This window comes from Armigeres subalbatus, chromosome 3, assembly GCF_024139115.2.
Source record: "Armigeres subalbatus isolate Guangzhou_Male chromosome 3, GZ_Asu_2, whole genome shotgun sequence".
Classification (NCBI taxonomy): Eukaryota; Metazoa; Arthropoda; class Insecta; order Diptera; family Culicidae; genus Armigeres; species Armigeres subalbatus.
The window spans coordinates 84739818-84759767 of record NC_085141.1 but is presented as its reverse complement, the minus strand read 5'-3'; the positions used below and the strand labels follow the sequence as shown (position 1 = coordinate 84759767).

At 39.7% G+C, this 19950-nt stretch overlaps 1 protein-coding gene and 1 long non-coding RNA gene across 2 annotated transcripts in view; both read right to left on the bottom strand.

Annotated features, from left to right (window-relative positions):
• Positions 1-19950, bottom strand: part of LOC134226697 (dopamine D2-like receptor) — a 1014775-nt gene that overhangs the window by 561603 nt on the left and 433222 nt on the right. The gene's annotated exons all lie outside the window — the stretch shown is intronic.
• Positions 13449-13980, bottom strand: LOC134226652 (uncharacterized). The gene is made up of 3 exons (XR_009983531.1): positions 13929-13980; positions 13774-13845; positions 13449-13696 (listed from the first exon to the last, which is right to left on the bottom strand). It is a non-coding gene; the product is annotated as an uncharacterized LOC134226652 (long non-coding RNA).

The following is a 19950-nucleotide window of genomic DNA, read 5'->3' as shown; positions in this document are numbered from 1 at the left end:
AAGTCGATTGGGCGAAAACACAGTTTAGCCTTAACGGTCATTCGACAAAAAGGATCACTGTGAATAGTGAAAAGTGAGAAATAAAGATCGAGTGTGAGGCCTCTTATTTCTGACTTCGTACTTCTGACTTTTGACAGTGAGAAGTGAATAATGAGAAATGAGAAGTAAGAAACGTGACGTCTCACTTCTTATTTCTCACTTCGCACTGCAAAAACGGAGAAGTTCAAAATGAGATGTGAGAAATTAAAAGTGGGAAACAATGAGTGAGAACTGAGAGGTGAGACTCACTTCCTACTGCGAAAAGTAAGAAGTACATGAGCATGAGCATGAGCATGAGCATGATTGACCGCCCACGGTTGCTACTCCGTTATTGCCAGGTCAGCTGTAATTACACAGAGAACCAACAGATGAAGTTTGGGACTAACATCATCCTCAATGTGTAAGAACTGGTGACCCAAAAATAAGCAATACCAGCGCCGGCCGTGTCCGAATGCAGATCAATTGAGGAATGGGTAGGAGAATGTTGACATGATTCTCGCTTTGATAGAAGCCGACGAGTCATCTGCACTTCCACGAGAAATCACTGGGATGTTGGATATATGGGGTAGGGAGTGTGGCAGGGTTCATTTTGGTAAACGGTATGCCGTGTATAGCGTGTAGTTTGATCGATGAAAACAAAACTAATAATTTTAATTTAAGGTCGCACAAATCAGAACAAAATTTCGGTGACCGGCTGATCGTTCTGCTTACCGCACCAAGCAGAACAAAGTTTCGATGACCGGCCGATCGTTCTGCTTCCTGAAGAAAACATGTCTGGACGCGATCTAAACTTTAACTTTCTAATTAATTTACACACCCGCACTAACAAAATTTCGGTGACCGGCCGATTGTTCTGCTTACCGCACAAAGCAAAACACAATTTTGATGACCGGCTGATCGTTCTGCTTAATTAAGAAAACATGGACGCGATCTACGATCGTTATACATAACGTACACAAACAAACCTGCACTGATTGTTTCACTTTCTTATTAATTTACCCACCCGCACAACAGAACCGGACATGTAGATAATCGCGCGATCACCCTATGTCCAACACAAAGCACAAAAAAACTGATTGTTTCATTTTTTAATATTCTTTCCTCACCAGCACTGCAGTATCGGACATTTCGATAACCACGCGGTCGTTCCGCGTACAATGCAAAAAAGCTTACATTCGCATGTTACATCGAAAAAGTTTCCGAAAAAAATAAATAAATGAATAAAAGAGGGGAGATCATCGAAAAAGTTTCCGAAAAAAATAAATAAATGAATAAAAGAGGGGAGATCATGTGTGTCAAGTTTCTCCTATTATATGATGTGAATAATTGTTTAATTTTGTTTATTTATTAAAATAATTCAACTGACAATAAATGTCTATAATGTGAATAATAAAAATATAACAAAAAGACATGCACATGTTCTGAAAATATTATTCAATGATAAATACAACAAGTACAAGTTTTGAAAACGAGTTATTAATATTGAACTTGAAAACAATTTTTTTTTAATAGTAAACATTTTAATTTAAGCAAGATGTTGTGATCAATTTAAAATAACTATGCTTCTGAACTGGTGATAGAAATATAAGGTTTAGCTTTTCATCAGAGGTTGCAGAAAAAAGTGTATTTAATTTCTCAATGACTAAGCCAAATGAACAAGACAGTTGATGCAGAATCCAATTTCGGTGAAAATTGAAAATTCCTGGGGGTTCCGGGTCTCCTATTAATTTATATTTCATTGATAATCTGACTATAAATTAAAAGGTGTTCCCGAATAAAAAGGTCCAATAAAATTACAATAGAAATTATTGCAACGATACGATACATTTAATTGTAATTACAATAAACTCTATTGCTGCCCACAATAGAATAACAATCAAGAATATTGCTTTCCACCATAAATCCTATTGTAAATAACAGTTTTACAATAGAAAATAAGAGTTGTTGGTTACCGTAACAATATAAAAATCGTTTTTTTTCTCGAAAATTTTTTTGCCGCTACAATAGAATTTATTGCAACTCTATTGTCAACATTTTTCTGTCAATAGAATTTACTGTACGTTTATGGGAACAACAATAAGAGTATTTACAATGTACTATGTACAATGTATTTTCTATTCGGGTTGGCTCTCTTTCACGTTGACCATAAAATTATTCTCATTAGTTTGCAGATATCTGACGAAATTTACAGATTGTATAACATCATAACTATTTGTACAATATTTTACTGATCTTCTGTGAATTCGAATTATGTTTACTTTTTTATCTATTGATATTATGTCTTAAATATTTACAACATTACTGATTTTTCATTCATTGTGGAACATCAGATTTTTTTTCGTCGGGGAAGGTTAAATTTTTTCGATTCGATAGTTTACCAGCATATATTGTGGAAAAATACTAAACTACACATATTAAACAAATAAATTGTACAAAATAAATCGAGCAAAATCGTTAGTGTCGCAGAACAACTATAGATTGATCACTAATATAAAAAACAAATTTAAATTGCAAAATTATTTTAAAATTTTATCAGGCCGATACAAATATTTAAAAACTATTTTGTCTCCCCCTCGGATTTTATTGCCAAAAAATAATATTTTGAGGGGGCAACAAAATAAAATTCGGGTAATTTTGAGGATTTTCAAAACTTTTTTTTAACAAATCCGAATAGTTTTATATGATTTTTTTGCATTTTAATATTTATTTTTTATTAAGGTCAAGGGGGGACCTTTCGAAGACCAGTAGGACAAAATGTTGAATAAATATTTGTAAAGGCCTTATTAAAAAATTATAGACAGTAAGAGACGAACCAACCGAGGGCTTCACTGCCACAATGCGAAAAAGCGACGCATGTGCCAAATTACAACACACATATTTTCCATTTTTCTATTAAATAACTCGATGAGTACTACTTGATAACACCATTTTTTGCAAAATAACACAAACGCTTCTTCTTATAAAAAAGCGCATATGTTATCAGTAAAAACTAAAATGAAAGAGGCACGTATGACGGGAAGCCAAAAAACATATTTTTTCGTTACTGTTATACTTGTTGTAATTTTACTTATTCGTTAGAAGAGGTACTAATTAAACTCTTAGAATTATTATCTGATCGCGATTCAAAGCTACTCATAGTTTAACGGGGATTACGTTCTCATTTTTCAGGATTATGTGTTTTAATACGGTTTAGTAGAAGTGGAACTAAAACGTTCAAAGTATATATTGCCGTAGTTGATTTATGGCTCACGTAAAAAACCTGGATAGTCCAACGTATCGGTTTTTATATTTTTATATGGTGCAGAATATTTTAAGAAAAACCAACAATATTCCATGGAATCGATTTCCATCTAAAATGAACGATGCTGGATATATAATATGCATCACTAAAAATGATATTCAAAATATACCAATATGTTCCACTAAAATTGTTACACTCTTCTACCGTCGTCGGGGAATGGGTCAAATGGGGGTGAGAACAGTGACCCATGTTTCAACTACTTAGAAAGCTTGTAGAATGGATTGAATGTATCTGAGGGCAAGAAGACTAAAATATAAGAGACCTTAAGAGCGATGACCCATTCTCACCCCCCAGACCCATTGTCACCCCCGACGGCGGTACACAAGATTAGTTCTTTTCGTTATTAACATGCACATATTTTTTCGAAAAATATCATTGAGGATAGGAACACCAAAAATGCACCAAAAACAGACTGAAAACACTCTACACAAATAAATATTAAAGATATTTTAACCATTTTTTGTTCGGCGGTCAACAAATATTTACTGGCTTCAGGCGCCCTCAATTTTGAGACAAAACTTGGACTATTAGCCAAGAAAATGAAGTGGCACAAGCGGTGCATTTCATAGAGATGAAAGAAAATTTCAATATGAATAGAACTAGGAAAATGATTCGCGTCACGCTAGGATCTGGAGGGAATACTTTGTGGAACTAAACTACGCATCCATAAAATATCTGTAAAGTTACTTATCTTCTGAAGCAGCGCCGCCCAAGTAACATTTTGAGTTTTATGAATTGCTACAAGAGTATTTGAATTCTACGACCATAAAACCCTACCCAAGGCATTTGCTTCTCGATCGCTTACACCAAAACCTCTTGAAGGGTAGTATCTGTCTAGTTGGCCCACTCTTGCAATGGTTTTTAAGTGTAAATGTAAGACGAAATTCAAGATCACAATCTGACAAAACCTGAACAACAAATTGGCACCAAAAACCTTTCTAAATCCATGCGCAAAGTGCTATAAAAGAAAGTTGGCATTAGTTAAAACCTTTTTTAAGCTACTTAATCTCGATGCCTGCGGAATTCTCTAGATCTAGTTTTATTCAAACAATCACATGGAATAATAAAATACGTTCAGTATCAACAAAATAAATTAAAATTTATTTTATATGAAACCATAAAATGCCATAATCAAATATGCAAATGAAATATTCTGAACTGAACCATAAATAAAAATAATTCAAGCAGAATTGCTGCACGGTGCATAATTTTTTGGTGCCGAATCAGATTTATTGTGTCATATAGCGCAAAACATTGATATAACTGATGCGCTCTCAGTAAACTTTAATTTAACAACTTTTTTAAAAAAGCTAATTTTTCGATAAACAAAAATAAAATCGTTTTTCTGCATAATAATTATTATTTATTGATTTTTGATTGTTCGTAGCTATTTCGTCGGATGAATGAAATGCAGTATAAATACATATTTGAATTCAAAGTGTCTGCTGATGTTAAGTGAAAAAAATATGGCGATGGCATCCGAGATGAATTTTCGTGATCCGTTTGTTCAAATTGCTTCGCTTCGATGAAATCAACTTTAAAATCACAATGTTTAAACGTGACAATAAAAGAGCTTTTTTCCATGCGAAATTACTTATGTACTATATACATTAGTTGTTACAAATGCCGATTGGTCATTTTTCAACATTTATGATGACCATAATAAGAGAGAATTTGACAGTTCAAGTTTTCCAAATAAAAATAAACAAACCGCATGGATGGAAGTTTTCGGAACATATTAAGATTCCGAATTGATCAATTATACACGTGAGTAAAGAATAAAATACTACACTAGTTGTACCTTGTGACGGCACTCCAGAAAAAAAAATGCATCCCGTGCTTTACCGTGCCATCGTCAAAGAAAATGTGAAACGGTAATATATGGCTGGGGCAGGTACGCACAAAATGTTATTTCTTGTATCGTTAGTGTCTTTCCCACCTCGCGATTTTGAAAATGGAAATTTTGGCATCGAGATAATTGATGCAACTGAAAATGGCTCAGCATGCATATTGTTAGTAAGCACGCAGCTTAGTAATATTTAAAGACTATATTTGATGTGAGAATGAAGTTTTTAGCTCGCCTTCACTTCGCAAGTATCGTTTTTTTTTCAATCGTTCAGAAATGCAATGTTGACAGCATTCATAAATGCCAATACATCTCAGGTAAAGTCAATTGTTTTGAAAGTAACATTTATAGTCACAAAACGACTTTAAGAAGTATTTCATAGTACCAATTAAAACAAACATCACAAAGCTTTATTATTACTTTACAGATGGGTTTAATCAAGGCATGGAGTGCCTCAATAAATTCATATTCAAATTTTCATAGTATCCGGAATATATAACCTGCTTCAAAAGGTTTTTAATACAATCTATAGAAGGGTCATAATGCACGCATGGTAAATGCTTTCTCTAAGCTGAAGAGCATGACTATTGCCTCAATAAAACCGCAATAAATAACACCGAATGCTGAAGAGCTGTGTGAATGTTACTTGGGCGTTTTTGAGTACTTCATAGTGAAATCGCACTTTCCTCTCCAGTTCTCTACTCCAAGATGCTTTGGTGTTGTTAATGGAATAGCCTCCAAAGACCGCCGTGTTGCACTATTTCCATTATGACAAAATTCAGCTTATATTCACTCTTTTGCATTTTAATCTTTGGAAGTTATGACACTTGAAACTAAGGATGAAAAATTTTCGCGTCCAATTCCAATCGCGACCTACTTCGACCTCCACTGCGAAAAGTAAGAAGTACAAGAAGTAAGAAGTGAGAAATAAGAAGTGAATAAGAAGTGAGAGCTGATGCGTGAGAAGTGAGACGTCTCATTTCTTGCTAGTCACTTTTCGTTTCTCACTTCTCACTGAGAAAAGTGAGTAGTGCGAAGAGAGAATTTAGACGTCTCAATTTTCACAATGAAAAGTGAGAAATGAGGACTAGAAATTCTTCTTCTTCTCACTCCTCATTTCTCACGCCTCTTTTCTCATTCATCATTTCTAACTTCTCATTTCTCATTTTTCGCAGCGAGAAGTGAAGAGTTAGAAGTGAGTAGAGAGAAATGATGATTAAGAAGTAAGAAGTGAGACGTCACATGACCTATTTATCCAAATGACATATTCGGCGGAATGACCCATTGAGACGAACGACCTATTCGGCTCAATGCCCTTTTCTGCCAACTAACCTACTCGGCCAAATTACCCATTCGGCCGTTTCCACCGAATGAGTTTCGGCCAATCGTCTATTCCTCCTGGTGGTCGATGAATTTGTCTACCTTGGATCCTTGAGGTTAAAAAAATTCACACCCGCATCAAATGTGTCATGTAAAAAACGTTCAGAGGGCTGGTCATTCTCTACGGACAAGAAACTGGCACTAATCTCGAGTGCAAGCACTCAGTGTATTTGAGAGACTGGTGCTTGAAGCCATCTTTGGTGGTGTGAAAACGGTGTGTAGCGGCGAAGGATAAACCTCGAGCTTGTCCAAGTCTACGACGAACCCAGTACCCAGAAGGTAGCTCAAGCCGGAAGGGTACGATAGGTAGGGAATATTGCAAGAATGCCGAATAGCAACCCTGCAAATATTGTGTTTGCGTCCGATCCGGAAGGTACAAGAAGGCGTGGAGCGCTACCTTCCTCAATGTTTCCATCAATTTCTTCGGGAATTTCTCCAGGAACGTTCATACATTCAACTGGGGAACAGGGAGGAACATTAGTAAGTGAATTATGTTATCCAAAGACGGTGTTTACCCCTGCGTCTCTACAAAAATCACAAGAAGGAACATTTGTTAATAGATAGGTTAATAGATTGGATCTGGATTCACAATGATAAGTTTTTTTTTCATCAGAGATTTTCAAACAATGTTATGAACACTGTTAAACGCGAATAACACACTACCGAACGCGCATTTATTATTAGAGTTATCGACCGCACCATCACGCAATCGTTCTGCGTACAAAAAAAACAAGAACTACATGCAAACAATTCCTTTGAGAATGCTTTCGGTAATGCTATTTATCGAAGAATCTAACAATCCAGCATTTTCGTTAAAAATTTCTTCTGAAATTCTTTCAACAGGAATTTCTTTATGAATTTCATCAAAATCCTTTCATTTGGAAATTACTTTGGGAAATCCCTCCTAGTTTACGTTTGGCATTTTGCAAAGTCGAGTCAAGTACGAGACACTGAAGACGGCCTTACTGTTGAGGTCGAAATACGTATCTGTCACGATACAATTAAGTGGTGGAATTCAATGGGATTGTACAAACTCGTCTTATGACAAGTGAAGACATTTCACTAAAAAGCTCAAAATAATTTTCTTAACTAAAAAAAAAATGATTGGGAATTCATTTAGAACTTCCTTGAAAAATTTCACAAAAAACTCTCAAAAGTTTTCAAGCAATTCCTAGTGAAATTCGCAAAGGATGTTCGCAGGGACTGTCGTGAGTTCTCCTGATGGAGATTCCGAAGAAATTCGTGGAGAGATAATCTAAAGATTTTTGAGCAATATCCCAAGAATTCCAGGAACAATACCTGCCCAGTCAACACAAAACCGTATATGATGCCACATAATATGCTTCTGTGCCAGACGCTCCAACATCATCTTCCGGGAGTTGCAGATCGAGTTTGGCAAGAGCACACTTGTAGCCTTAGTTCCCAACGCCTCAATCAGTCATCTCAATTTGCTAGCCAAATGTCCGTATAATTCAATTGTGAAATCCTAGTTCGTTGTTGACTTGCCAGACGTGACGTGAAATCGTCATTGGCGTGACGGAATGTTCATGGCAAAAGATTTATTCAGCAATAACATTCTAAATTGCTTGCATCAAAAACTTTGAAAACGCGCTTCAACGCGGCTGATAAAGTCAAGAAACAAAAAGTAAAGTAAAAAAAAGTAATAAGCAAAAATAGAGCAGTTGGCCACTGAAAAGGGTTCCAACGAACCATGCACATCAGCTCCATAAATAAGCAACGATGAAGATGAATTGTTGATAAAAAAAACAATCGAACTACCATTTAATGTTCATACACCATACCTCCTTAGCCGAGAGTTAAGACGCGCGGCTACAAAGCAAGACCATGATGAGGGTGGCAGGGTTCGATTCCCGGTGCCGGTCTAGTCAATTTACGGATTTGTCTCGACTTCCTTGGGCATAAAAGTATCATCGTGTTAGCCTCATGATATATGACTGCAAAAATGGTAACCTGGCTTAGAAACCTCGCAGTTAACAACTGTGGAAGTGCTTAATGAACACTAAGCTGCGAGGCGGCTCTGTCCCAGTGTAGAGATGTAATGCCAATAAGAAGGAGAAGAAGATACCATACAACATATTGTGCCTTCATTCATTTATTTAGTTAACATCTAAACAGATAACACTGAATCAACAATTTGACGCCACAATACACGGTTCGAGGCTGCATCTCTCCATCCTCGGATACGCCCCACGCTCGCCAAGTCGTTCTGCACCTGGTCTGCCCATCTCGCTCGCTGCGCTCCACGCCGTCTCGTACCTGCCGGATCGGAAGCGAACACCATCTTTGCAGGGTTGCTGTCCGGCATTCTTGCAACATGTCCTGCCCATCGTACCCTTCCGGCTTTAGCTACCTTCTGGATACTGGGTTCGCCGTAGAGTTGGGCGAGCTCATGATTCATTCTTCGCCGCCACACACCGTCTTCTTGCACACCGCCAAATATGGTCCTAAGCACCCGTCTCTCGAATACTCCGAGTGCTTGCAAGTCCTCCTCGAGCATTGTCCATGTTTCATGTCCGTAGAGGACAACCGGTCTTATAATCGTCTTGTACATGACACATTTGGTGCGGTGGCGAATCTTTTTCGACCGCAGTTTCTTCTGGAGCCCGTAGTAGGCCCGACTTCCACTGATGATGCGCCTTCGTATTTCACGGCTAACGTTGTTGTCAGCCGTTAGCAAGGATCCGAGGTAGACGAATTCCTCGACCACCTCGAAGGTATCCCCGTCTATCGTAACACTGCTTCCCAGGCGGGCCCTGTCGCGCTCGGTTCCGCCCACAAGCATGTACTTTGTCTTTGACGCATTCACCAACAGTCCAACTTTTGTTGCTTCACGTTTCAGGCGGGTGTACAATTCTGCCACCTTTGCAAATGTTCGGCCGACAATGTCCATGTCATCCGCGAAGCAAATAAATTGACTGGATCTATTGAAAATCGTACCCCGGCTGTTACACCCGGCTCTCCGCATGACACCTTCTAGCGCAATGTTGAACAACAGGCACGAAAGTCCATCACCTTGTCTTAGTCCCCGGCGCGATTCGAACGAACTGGAGTGTTCGCCCGAAATCTTCACACAGTTTTGCACACCATCCATCGTTGCTTTGATCAGTCTGGTAAGCTTCCCAGGGAAGCTGTTCTCGTCCATAATTTTCCATAGCTCTACGCGGTCTATACTGTCGTATGCCGCCTTGAAATCAACGAACAGATGGTGCGTTGGGACCTGGTATTCACGGCATTTTTGAAGGATTTGCCGTACAGTAAAGATCTGGTCCGTTGTCGAGCGGCCGTCAACGAAGCCGGCTTGATAACTTCCCACGAACTCGTTCACTAATGGTGACAGACGACGGAAGATGATCTGGGATATCACTTTGTAGGCGGCATTAAGGATGGTGATCGCTCGAAAGTTCTCACACTCCAGTTTGTCGCCTTTCTTGTAGATGGGGCATATAACCCCTTCCTTCCACTCCTCCGGTAGCTGTTCGGTTTCCCAGATTCTGACTATCAGTTTGTGCAGGCAAGTGGCCAGCTTTTCCGGGCCCATCTTGATGAGCTCAGCTCCGATACCATCCTTACCAGCTGCTTTATTGGTCTTTAGCTGTTGAATGGCATCCTTAACTTCCCTCAAGGTGGGGGCTGGTTGGCTTCCATCGTCCGCTGAACTGACGTAGTCATCTCCTCCGCTGCCTTGACTTTCACTGCCTGTACTCTCAGCGCCATTCAGATGTTCCTCGTAGTGCTGCTTCCACCTTTCGATCACCACACGTTCGTCCGTCAATATGCTCCCATCCTTATCCCGGCACATTTCGGCTCGCGGCACAAAGCCTTTGCGGTATGCGTTGAGCTTCTGATAGAACTTACGTGTATCTTGAGAACGGCACAGCTGTTCCATCTCCTCGCACTCCGCTTCTTCCAGGCGGCGTTTCTTCTCCTGAAAAATGCGGGTCTGCTGTCTCCGCTTCCGTCTATAACGTTCCACGTTCTTCCGGGTACCTTGCTGCAGCGCGACCGCCCGCGCTGCGTCCTTCTCCTCCAGAATCTGTCTGCACTCTTCGTCGAACCAATCGTTCCGTCGACTTCGACCCATATACCCGACGTTGTTCTCCGCTGCGTCGTTAATGGCTGCTTTGACTGTATTCCAGCAGTCCTCAAGAGGGGCCCCATCGAGCTCACCCTCTTCCGGCAACGCTGCCTCGAGATGCTGCGCGTATGCAGTGGCGACATCAGGTTGCTTCAGTCGCTCTAAGTTGTACCGCGGCGGTCGTCGGTACCGAACATTGTTGATGACGGATAGTTTTGGGCGCAGTTTAACCATTACCAGATAGTGGTCAGAGTCGATGTTAGCGCCACGATATGTCCTGACGTCGATAATGTCGGAGAAGTGCCGTCCATCAATCAGAACGTGGTCGATTTGTGATTCTGTCTGCAGTGGTGATCTCCAGGTGTACCGATACGGGAGGCTGTGTTGGAAGTAGGTGCTGCGAATGGCCATATTCTTGGAGGCGGCGAAATCAATTAGTCGTAGGCCGTTTTCGTTCGTCAGCCGGTGAGCGCTGAACTTTCCAATAGTCGGTCTAAACTCCTCCTCTTGGCCAACCTGAGCGTTCAAGTCTCCTATGATGATTTTGACGTCGTGGCTTGGGCAGCTGTCGTACTCACGTTCCAGCTGCGCGTAGAATGCGTCCTTATCATCATCAGTGCTTCCGGAGTGTGGGCTATGGACGTTGATTATGCTGAAGTTGAAGAACCGGCCTTTGATCCTCAACTTGCACATTCTTTCATTGATCGGCCACCACCCGATCACGCGCCTTTGCATATCGCCCATCACTATGAAAGCTGTTCCCAGCTCGTGTGTGTTGCCGCAGCTCTGGTAGATGGTATGATTACCTCTAAACGTTCGCACCATTGATCCCTTCCAACAAACCTCCTGCAGCTCTACGATGCCGAATCCACGGTCCTTGAGCACATCGGCGAGTATGCGTGTGCTCCCGATGAAGTTGAGAGATTTGCAGTTCCACGAACCGAGTTTCCAATCGCTAGTCCCTTTTCGTCGCAGTGGTCTTCGCCGATGGTTCCGGTCCGTACTCTCTTGTTGATTGTTCGTTGCTTATGATTTTTAAAGGCTGGCTTGCAGGGCCTGACACCAAACCCCCTAAATTTCCGGAGGACCATTCCTCCTTATTTCCGGTGGACCATGGTGCACAGTTTCACTTAGAGTCCCTCGCTGGCACTCGGACGATGATCAGCCGCCCCTAACATGAAGAACAGACGCTGTTGTGAGCCGATCCTGACATGGAGAACAGACGCTCAATAAGATTTGCACCTCCGGAGAGGAGCAAACCCCCCTTCCCTGTCAGCATACGACCATAGTTCCCACCGGGGTTGGTTACCCGATCTTCCCTAAGGTTGCTCGTATCCCGGCCAGCACCGCGGGGAGGTAGGGATAGGAGTTGCTGGGTAAGAGGCTAAGGACCGCGAGATGGGGTCTATTTTATTCCTTCAGGTACGCGAAGTACCAATGGTACGCTTTACCCAGCATTTGCCGTGCCCATATTGTGCCTTGATAGTTGCATATATTCTATCTATCCAGCTTTTTACGCAAACGTGCCATAATGCTTTGAATCACCCCTTTTGACGCATACTGTGTCCACTATAATTTTTATAAATTGGTCTTAGCAATCTGTGACTAATTGAAGTTCTCAGTGAAAACATTAAACTGTCATTTTGTTTCAAATACTAGCCTCTAAAACTAATAATAATTGTTATAAACCTATACTCTTATAAACATATTTCTTGTGTTATAACCGTACGCCGGACCGTCTTCCCCTTTTTGGGCACTCAAGTACGATGGTTTATGCGCCACTCCCGTAGGAGACCATCGACCGTGTTGAAATGTGCCCGACCGTTGAGACCCTCTGAGGACGAAGGTTCCTTTTATCCCAATTAAGTATGGAAGACAGGTGGCTAACTTAAATTGCGCCTGTGAAGAACGCTACTAGTAACGGCTTAATAAAATAATTGCCAGTTACCTAATTACAACCGCCGGCCAGTGATGAAACTGTGTAGAGGGGGTTTATCATCACTGGTAAAGCGACTAAATTTTCCCTCAAAACCAATCGCGTCGGATTTTAGAGTTGCCCGGTTGGTTTCGGAGCCAACCTCCCCGGTAGAAAAATAATACAAAAAAAACTAATACGGAAAAACGTGCTACATTAATTACCTTCAATCAGCTTCACTCCATCGGGACCTTAAGAAAAATAAGATGGTTTCAATTTTATGGCCTGCGGTGTATATTTGAAAAGTTTCACGTCATAGAAAAGTTACAGTGGAGCTTTTATCCCATTTTTATTAAGCTTTCAGCTTACTAATACTAGCGTACATACTGTTTCTCTGATTGCCTATCTATACAGTTCTACCGTTCTACACCTTTCCCATTGATTGCTATTTGGTCCCTAGCCTCCTACCGTGTGTGCTCTCCTGGTGTGGTTCACTCAGCAAAAATATGTGCCGTGCTACGCAAACGCCTCAACTAATGTGCGTACGGTCTTAAACAGTCCTCAACATATTCTCACGGCCGAGCCGTGTCTTCGCCTAGCAACAGGTATTGGCTATGTTGCGGCGGAAATTCACATGCGCATGTATTTTATAAAGGAGTACTCACTTTGAGAATGGACGCGACGACTAGTGCGACGGCGCGTCCATGTGATGGTTGAACTAGCGGACGATGGCGGTAAACTTACACGCGGTTCGCCGGCGGGTCGGCGGCTTGCCTAGTGGTTGATGGTTGGGCTAGCTGGGCTAGCGGATGATGCTGCGACTGCGGTTGTCGCCTATGGATGGCTTTGCTCCGGATCGAAAGACTTACGGTCTCATACGATGGCGCGACGCGGCACGTGCGTCGATGTCCGTCGGTCGTCACCAACGGAGGGAAAAACGGTTGCCTTACTTCTTCTTCTTCTTCTTCGGTGATGCCCTGCCTAGGGCGCGCGTTGATTGGCGATCGCGTCCCTCTTCCGGCGTGCCCCGGGAAAACCTCGCAAGCTGATGGTGGGGTCAAGAATGGCCTCGATGGTTCGGTGTGGGTTGTCGGGCGTCGTGTCGGCGTGGTCACGAATCTAAACACATTCAAAGACCGTTGCATATTGCACGTGTCAGCACTGCACTATACCCATCATCTAAATTGCACATTTACCTGCTTTGAGCTACCAGCACACACGATAACACACCGTTCGTAACCTTTGCACACACGACTAACTAGCTAGAACTATGGGAAAGGGTTTAAGATCGCATTCTTTGGGAAAGGTTTTGAAAGATTCACTGGTTGAACACATTTAATGTAGCTAATACCTTTGAAAAACTACCACGGCGCGAGAACACTTGGGCCACTCCTGCCTCTTCCACGGATCAGTTCGAAGTGAATCTGATCCGCTTCATAATCCTCAGATTAACCGCCGAATTAATTTCGTCACCGGAAATCACGAAGGTAAATTCGCGATACCGACGGTTGCTCTCATGCTCATGACAATAATTTTCGCGCATGTTCGCGTCTCTTCACACGAACAGCCTAAGTTAGCCACCTTTCTGTCCATGTGAGAGGGACTTCGGAAAAGGTCAATATATCTTCAAAAGGATTCCAACAGGTCGATGCACGCCGAAGCTCAAATGCAAAATTTTGCGGGATCAAGCAATTTTGGGTGGCTTACGCAATTTAATCCCACGGCGTCTCACCACCTGGATTGGATCTCATTAACCATTTTTTTCCCAGGGGAAATGCGACTCATGAACGCGAATGAACTGATATCGTGAATTTCTGTTCTTCCGATTAGACTGGTACAACTTTTATAATTTAACTATTTTTTCCATTTTATTTTATTTAACCTTAACTCATGAATAGAAAGAACATTTAACAAGAATGAAACAACTAAGTAACAGTTAAAAAGGAACAATTAAGTCATAATATTTACAATAATTGTAACGACCCGAAGGTTCGTTACAGTGTTTGCTTCTTCTATATGCCTGGCTGGACAAAGATATATGATAAATAATAGTGGAAATAAATGGAAAGAAAGAAAGATATGCCTGGCGCGATTCAGGGGTACGCACGTGATATTTCTCACTATTTTTCTTTCTGGCACCATATTTCGTTATATGACTAGCATATACGCGTTGTCCAGCAATTATTGCTGCAACACTATGGGAAACGTTATTTGTCCCCATCGTTCATTATGTAAAACTCTGGAAGATTGGAATCAGCAGAAAATTGTTTTTTTCACAGCCTGGAGTAAGGCGTTTTCTTGTAAATTCTATCCAATAGTAATTTTAATGAAAACCCTTATTGTCACAGGGTAATGTAATAAAAAACAAGGAGACAAGCCAATAGCCTTCTTAATGATCATCTTACAGCCGTGCAACTGACTTTAAAGTTAGGATCTGAGATCCTCTGAGATAGCCGGAGAGTTACATAATCGACATCATGGACAAACATTGCAAGTTTCTAAGGTTGTTCTATTTTGTGTAGAACGGGGGAAAGATTGAACTCCCAGATAATCAATAAAATGTGTAATCACGGAAGGGCTTAGGGGAGGAATAGTGGTCTGACATTTGTTCATGCTCCCCACAAGAGAAAATTTTATGAAATTTTATTATGAGGAAAAAATACTTTACTAAATTAATGCATCGCTCTTAGTTTTATTTTAAATGAAACGATTTCCAATAAATCGCAATACGGTAGGACCATACAGGACTACAATGAGACAAAAATTCCAAACTAGTACACAATTCAATATACACTAAAACAATTTGTTTTCGTTCATATTGAATTGTGTACTAGTTTTGTAGGGGCCCTCCTTAGCCGTGTGGTAAGACGCGCGGCTACAAAGCAAGACCATGCTGAGGGTGGCTGGGTTCGATTCCCGGTGCCGGTCTAGGCAATTTTCGGATTGGAAATTGTCTCGACTTCCCTGGGCATAAAAGCATCATCGTGCTAGCCTCATGATATACGAATGCAAAAATGGTAACCTGGCTTAGAAACCTCGCAGTTAATAACTGTGGAAGTGCTTAATGAACACTAAGCTGTGAGGCGGCTCTGTCCCAGTGTGGGGATGTAATGCCAATAAGAAGAAGAAGAACTAGTTTTGTACTAATTTCGACATATAAATGATTACATCCCATCTCCGCATAGTCCACTTCCATATTGAAACTGGAAAGTTTCACGTTTTCCTAGCATTACATAACGCGGAACCATTACAAAATGATTTCGTCCATTGATTTGTGCAATACCATCGGCTATAACATATTACCCAGAAGTAAGAGTCCACAAACATCGCTGACCAAACTGAAGCTTGCTCATACCAATAACACAGATTAGGCTTCACGTCCTTCTGACCTGTAAAAAAGTCATTCAGATCTTCCAATATGAGATCAGTTTAAGATTTTCCCTGAGCCGATCGACTACATCCGAAGCTTTGTTCCGCTCTTTCCGATTTCCAGGGAATCTTAAAGGATTTTTCAAGTAGCAACTGTTGTGTTCCGATTGAGTTCTAGGTGTCCTAGAAAAAAAGCAATTTTATTTTTTTTGTAACTAAAAACAAACAAAATACGAATTAATCCTATACAACACTTTCACTCGTTTTTCAGACCATATTTTTATGTTTACCCAATCTGACAGATCAGTAGGTTGTAGACTCCAATTTATGGCTACTAAGATATTATTTCAAATCAAGTTCACAGTAACGTCAAATTCGATTCACCCCTTGTTTATTTATGGCTAGCGTAAAAAGCTGGATACAGTGAATACAATATGTTAACATGTTTCTCTTATGTGACAATATGGGTAGTTGTTTTTGAAGTGTTCAATTACATAAGATTAAATCATTACTTTGAATATTTCTTTAATTTTTCTTTAATTTCATCGATACAATGCAAATTGAAGTAGGGGAAAATACCTATTCTTGGCAGTCTAAGACATTCACCAAATTGAATGATAAAAATAATCAATAATTACACTAAAAAACTGGTACAGTTTAACTGGTATACATTTGTATGCTCTTTCTTTTATGATTGGTATTCACTAAATATAGCAGCTTTTACCACAAACTCAGTAAATTTAATATAAAGTAACAGGTCAACGTTTCTTCTATTGGCATAGCAATTTCTATTATTAGCAATGAGTTTGCTCCCTTTAGCAACTAGACATGGAAGTAGAAAACTGGTAATGTATTGGTGCCAAATGCTGTTTGTTTATATCCTCCAGTAGTAAAATTCATTCATATTAATCGGCCGCACGCTCATCTCGCTTCACTCAATTTTGGAAAAAACTTTATTATTTATTAAAACTGGCTTAAAACAAAACATGAATTTTTAGCCTTGGCATCAATTTTAGACAGATAGGCAAAAGCATTTAAACACATTGTAAAATAAATTTAACCCTTATGCGGCCAACAAAAATCAGACGGGAATGGCAGATAGGGTACTAGTGTATTCAGATATTGACATTTCCATAACTTTTACCATTTTCAACATATTTGAATAATGTTGGCCATTTTGGAGAAGGGAACTTATATGCTTTTTGTCCGCTGCCAAGATTTACATCTTTTGTCTTTTGTAATACCTTAGAGTCGTAAGCAAAAGTTTATCAACCAGTTTCAAATATACAACTTGCTCTTTGTGCGTGATATGTTTGTTTCATCAAAAATAAAAATCTTGGTGGTTGTGTACAAGACACGACCGCTCGACGTAAACTACTTAAAACCAAATCTATACACATAATAATTAATTTTTGTCTGTCTGCCCTTATAGATCAGGATACGGCATGAACATTTCTAGGAACTTTTTTCAAATAGGCGTAACTGTATTTGACCTTGAAATTTAAAACGACTCCTACTCTCTTTATTCAGCATGTTTCGTTCAACTCACGTTACTATCTGATAGATTGCAATCTACTCTATCTGTTGGGTACATGAATTGACCAAAATAACTTGAATTACGAGTGCAATCGTCATTCCAAAAATCAGGGTCAGAATCAATTAGGCCCATTTGAAAAAAGTTCCTAGATTTGTATGTAGAGGTTTTTGGGAACGATAAAGATTCTTATGATGGTATTAGACCCATCATCTTCTGGAGGGGGGACAAATAAAGTACAAATTTCTGCTGTAATCGAAAATTAATCTAAAAAATGGAATCCAAATTTGCAAATTTCGAATACTTCTTTTAAATAATGTAAAAAATATATAATTAATCAATTTTAGGTGAAACGAAGCTCGTCGGTTCTGGTAGTATAGTATATTAACAATATATTCTACCTCGTAAGTCTTCATATGTTGAATAATGGGCAGCACTGTCCTATCCAGCCGCTGGAGCCACCCCATTCTTACACTACGTTTCACAGTTCAATAATAGATAATACCCTAAAAGTAGGCAATTATTTATGGTTGAAATGCGCTATGTAGGAACGGGAATAGTTATGATTTTTTTGATGAGCTTGGAAAGTATTGTAGTTGCAAAAGGAAAACGGTCCTGTCAGCCACATAAGGGTTAAAATACTACGGTGTTACTATCACTTTTGATATAATGCATGGTTTGCGTAAAAAATATGAAGCATTTGTATTTTAACACTTTTTTTTTAAATAAATGCCATCGCCGGATATTTTGTTCGTATTTTTGATAAAATCAACTCACATAGAATTGTGCGTGGTATCTCCTTAGCGTGTGTTTGATATGCTCACAAACACATTCTCTCGCTCTATTCCGAAGTTTGCTGCTGTCAAAGAAAACGAACAGTCCCGATTTCATTTAGTGAAACATAGAGCAAATATTGCTTAAATTTGCTCTTTGTGGTGATAATCAAGTGGTAATAAAGTGTAAAAAGTAGTTTACGTACTTAATTTGTCGTGTCATACGCAATTAAGAGGAGAAACAGGCGATCCAAAAAAATAAGTCAATGTTTGCTTTTCGTGCGCTGCTTTCTTTGGCAATGCAATAATGGCAAGAATTTCGTAGGTGCAAATTTGTTTCGGTGATTAACACATCAAATCTTGCTACTTTTACACAAACAACTTATTCAAATGAAAGCTTAGACTTGAAATTGTGTGATTGGATCAAGATTATGTTCATAAATAGTGTTTGTTTGCTGGAAAACGCAAATATTGTTGAGGGTGCCAACAACTGTCGCACCCTGCCAATGCCGTATTCTACCCTATTTTGAAATTCTTTAACAGCTAATTCTTTAACATGTCAACAATATATTATGTATTCTTTAGCAAATTTATTAAATAGTACTGCTTTAATAAACTTTATTATTTTTCTACAATATTTTTATTCGGGTAGGTGGAAGGTGTGAATCAATCCGCGGATCACACCTAACCAGGGTACAGAAGATTTGTGTTGGCATGATGATTTGGGCCAATCGTTTTTATCACGGCTAAGGATCTGAAATCGTTCTATGAACAAAAACTTGGGTTTCTGTATCATAAGAACAAACTCTAAGTTGCTGTTTCAACACGAAAGTATGTTTAAAAGAGTGCAACGTTTTGTTAATGCGATTGTTAAATGGTAGACTTCAAATGACTTCTTAAAATAGAAGAAAACATTGAAACTCAATATGACTTAGATTATGCGTGATATTTCAGTCCTCTTGATGTTGCGTGATATTTGAGTTTCATGGTCGAGGAAAATCGATTCCCTCATGGCCAATGGTCCATGCTGTGTAGTCGAATGCATAAATTCCAAAAGTTTATATCCTTCAGTCAGCTTTGGCACTGTAATAGCAAAGTTTCAAGCTGTTCGCCCGCCGAGAGTTAGTGAATATAAAGTGGAAAAGAATATTACAAAAAAAAAAACTGTAGCGAAATAATTTATGGTCAGTGCCAAAGATGTGTTTCAGACACGCCATTCCTTGTAATCTACATGAACCTTCTGATCCAATCTTTGCAAACATGACGCAATCGTGTGGGAAAAGCTTCCAACGGAATCATGCTATTCGTGTTCAGCTACTGTTATTACTTCACTGTATTGCTTATTTCAATGATAATAATCAACGGTTTGTACGAAATTTCTGAGTGGTGTGATAAACACTTGGATTAATTTGAAATCGGAACAGTGCTCACTTACTGGTCGGAAAAATGTGGCCTTCACATAAACAATCTTACTTCCCTAGTTCCCCCATTTGCGGAAGAACCGAAGGTATGTTCAGTGTTCACCCAAAGTTATGCACTATTAAGTCGACTTTATAAGTTACTGTCCTTCTAACCGTCTAAGTTGTACCGAAAGATCATAATATCAATTTATTAACGACAAGTTTTGTACATGTAAGGTATTGAATTATCTTTAGTCAACGAACGCTTCGACAGTTCACAACGAATGATTTTAGTTA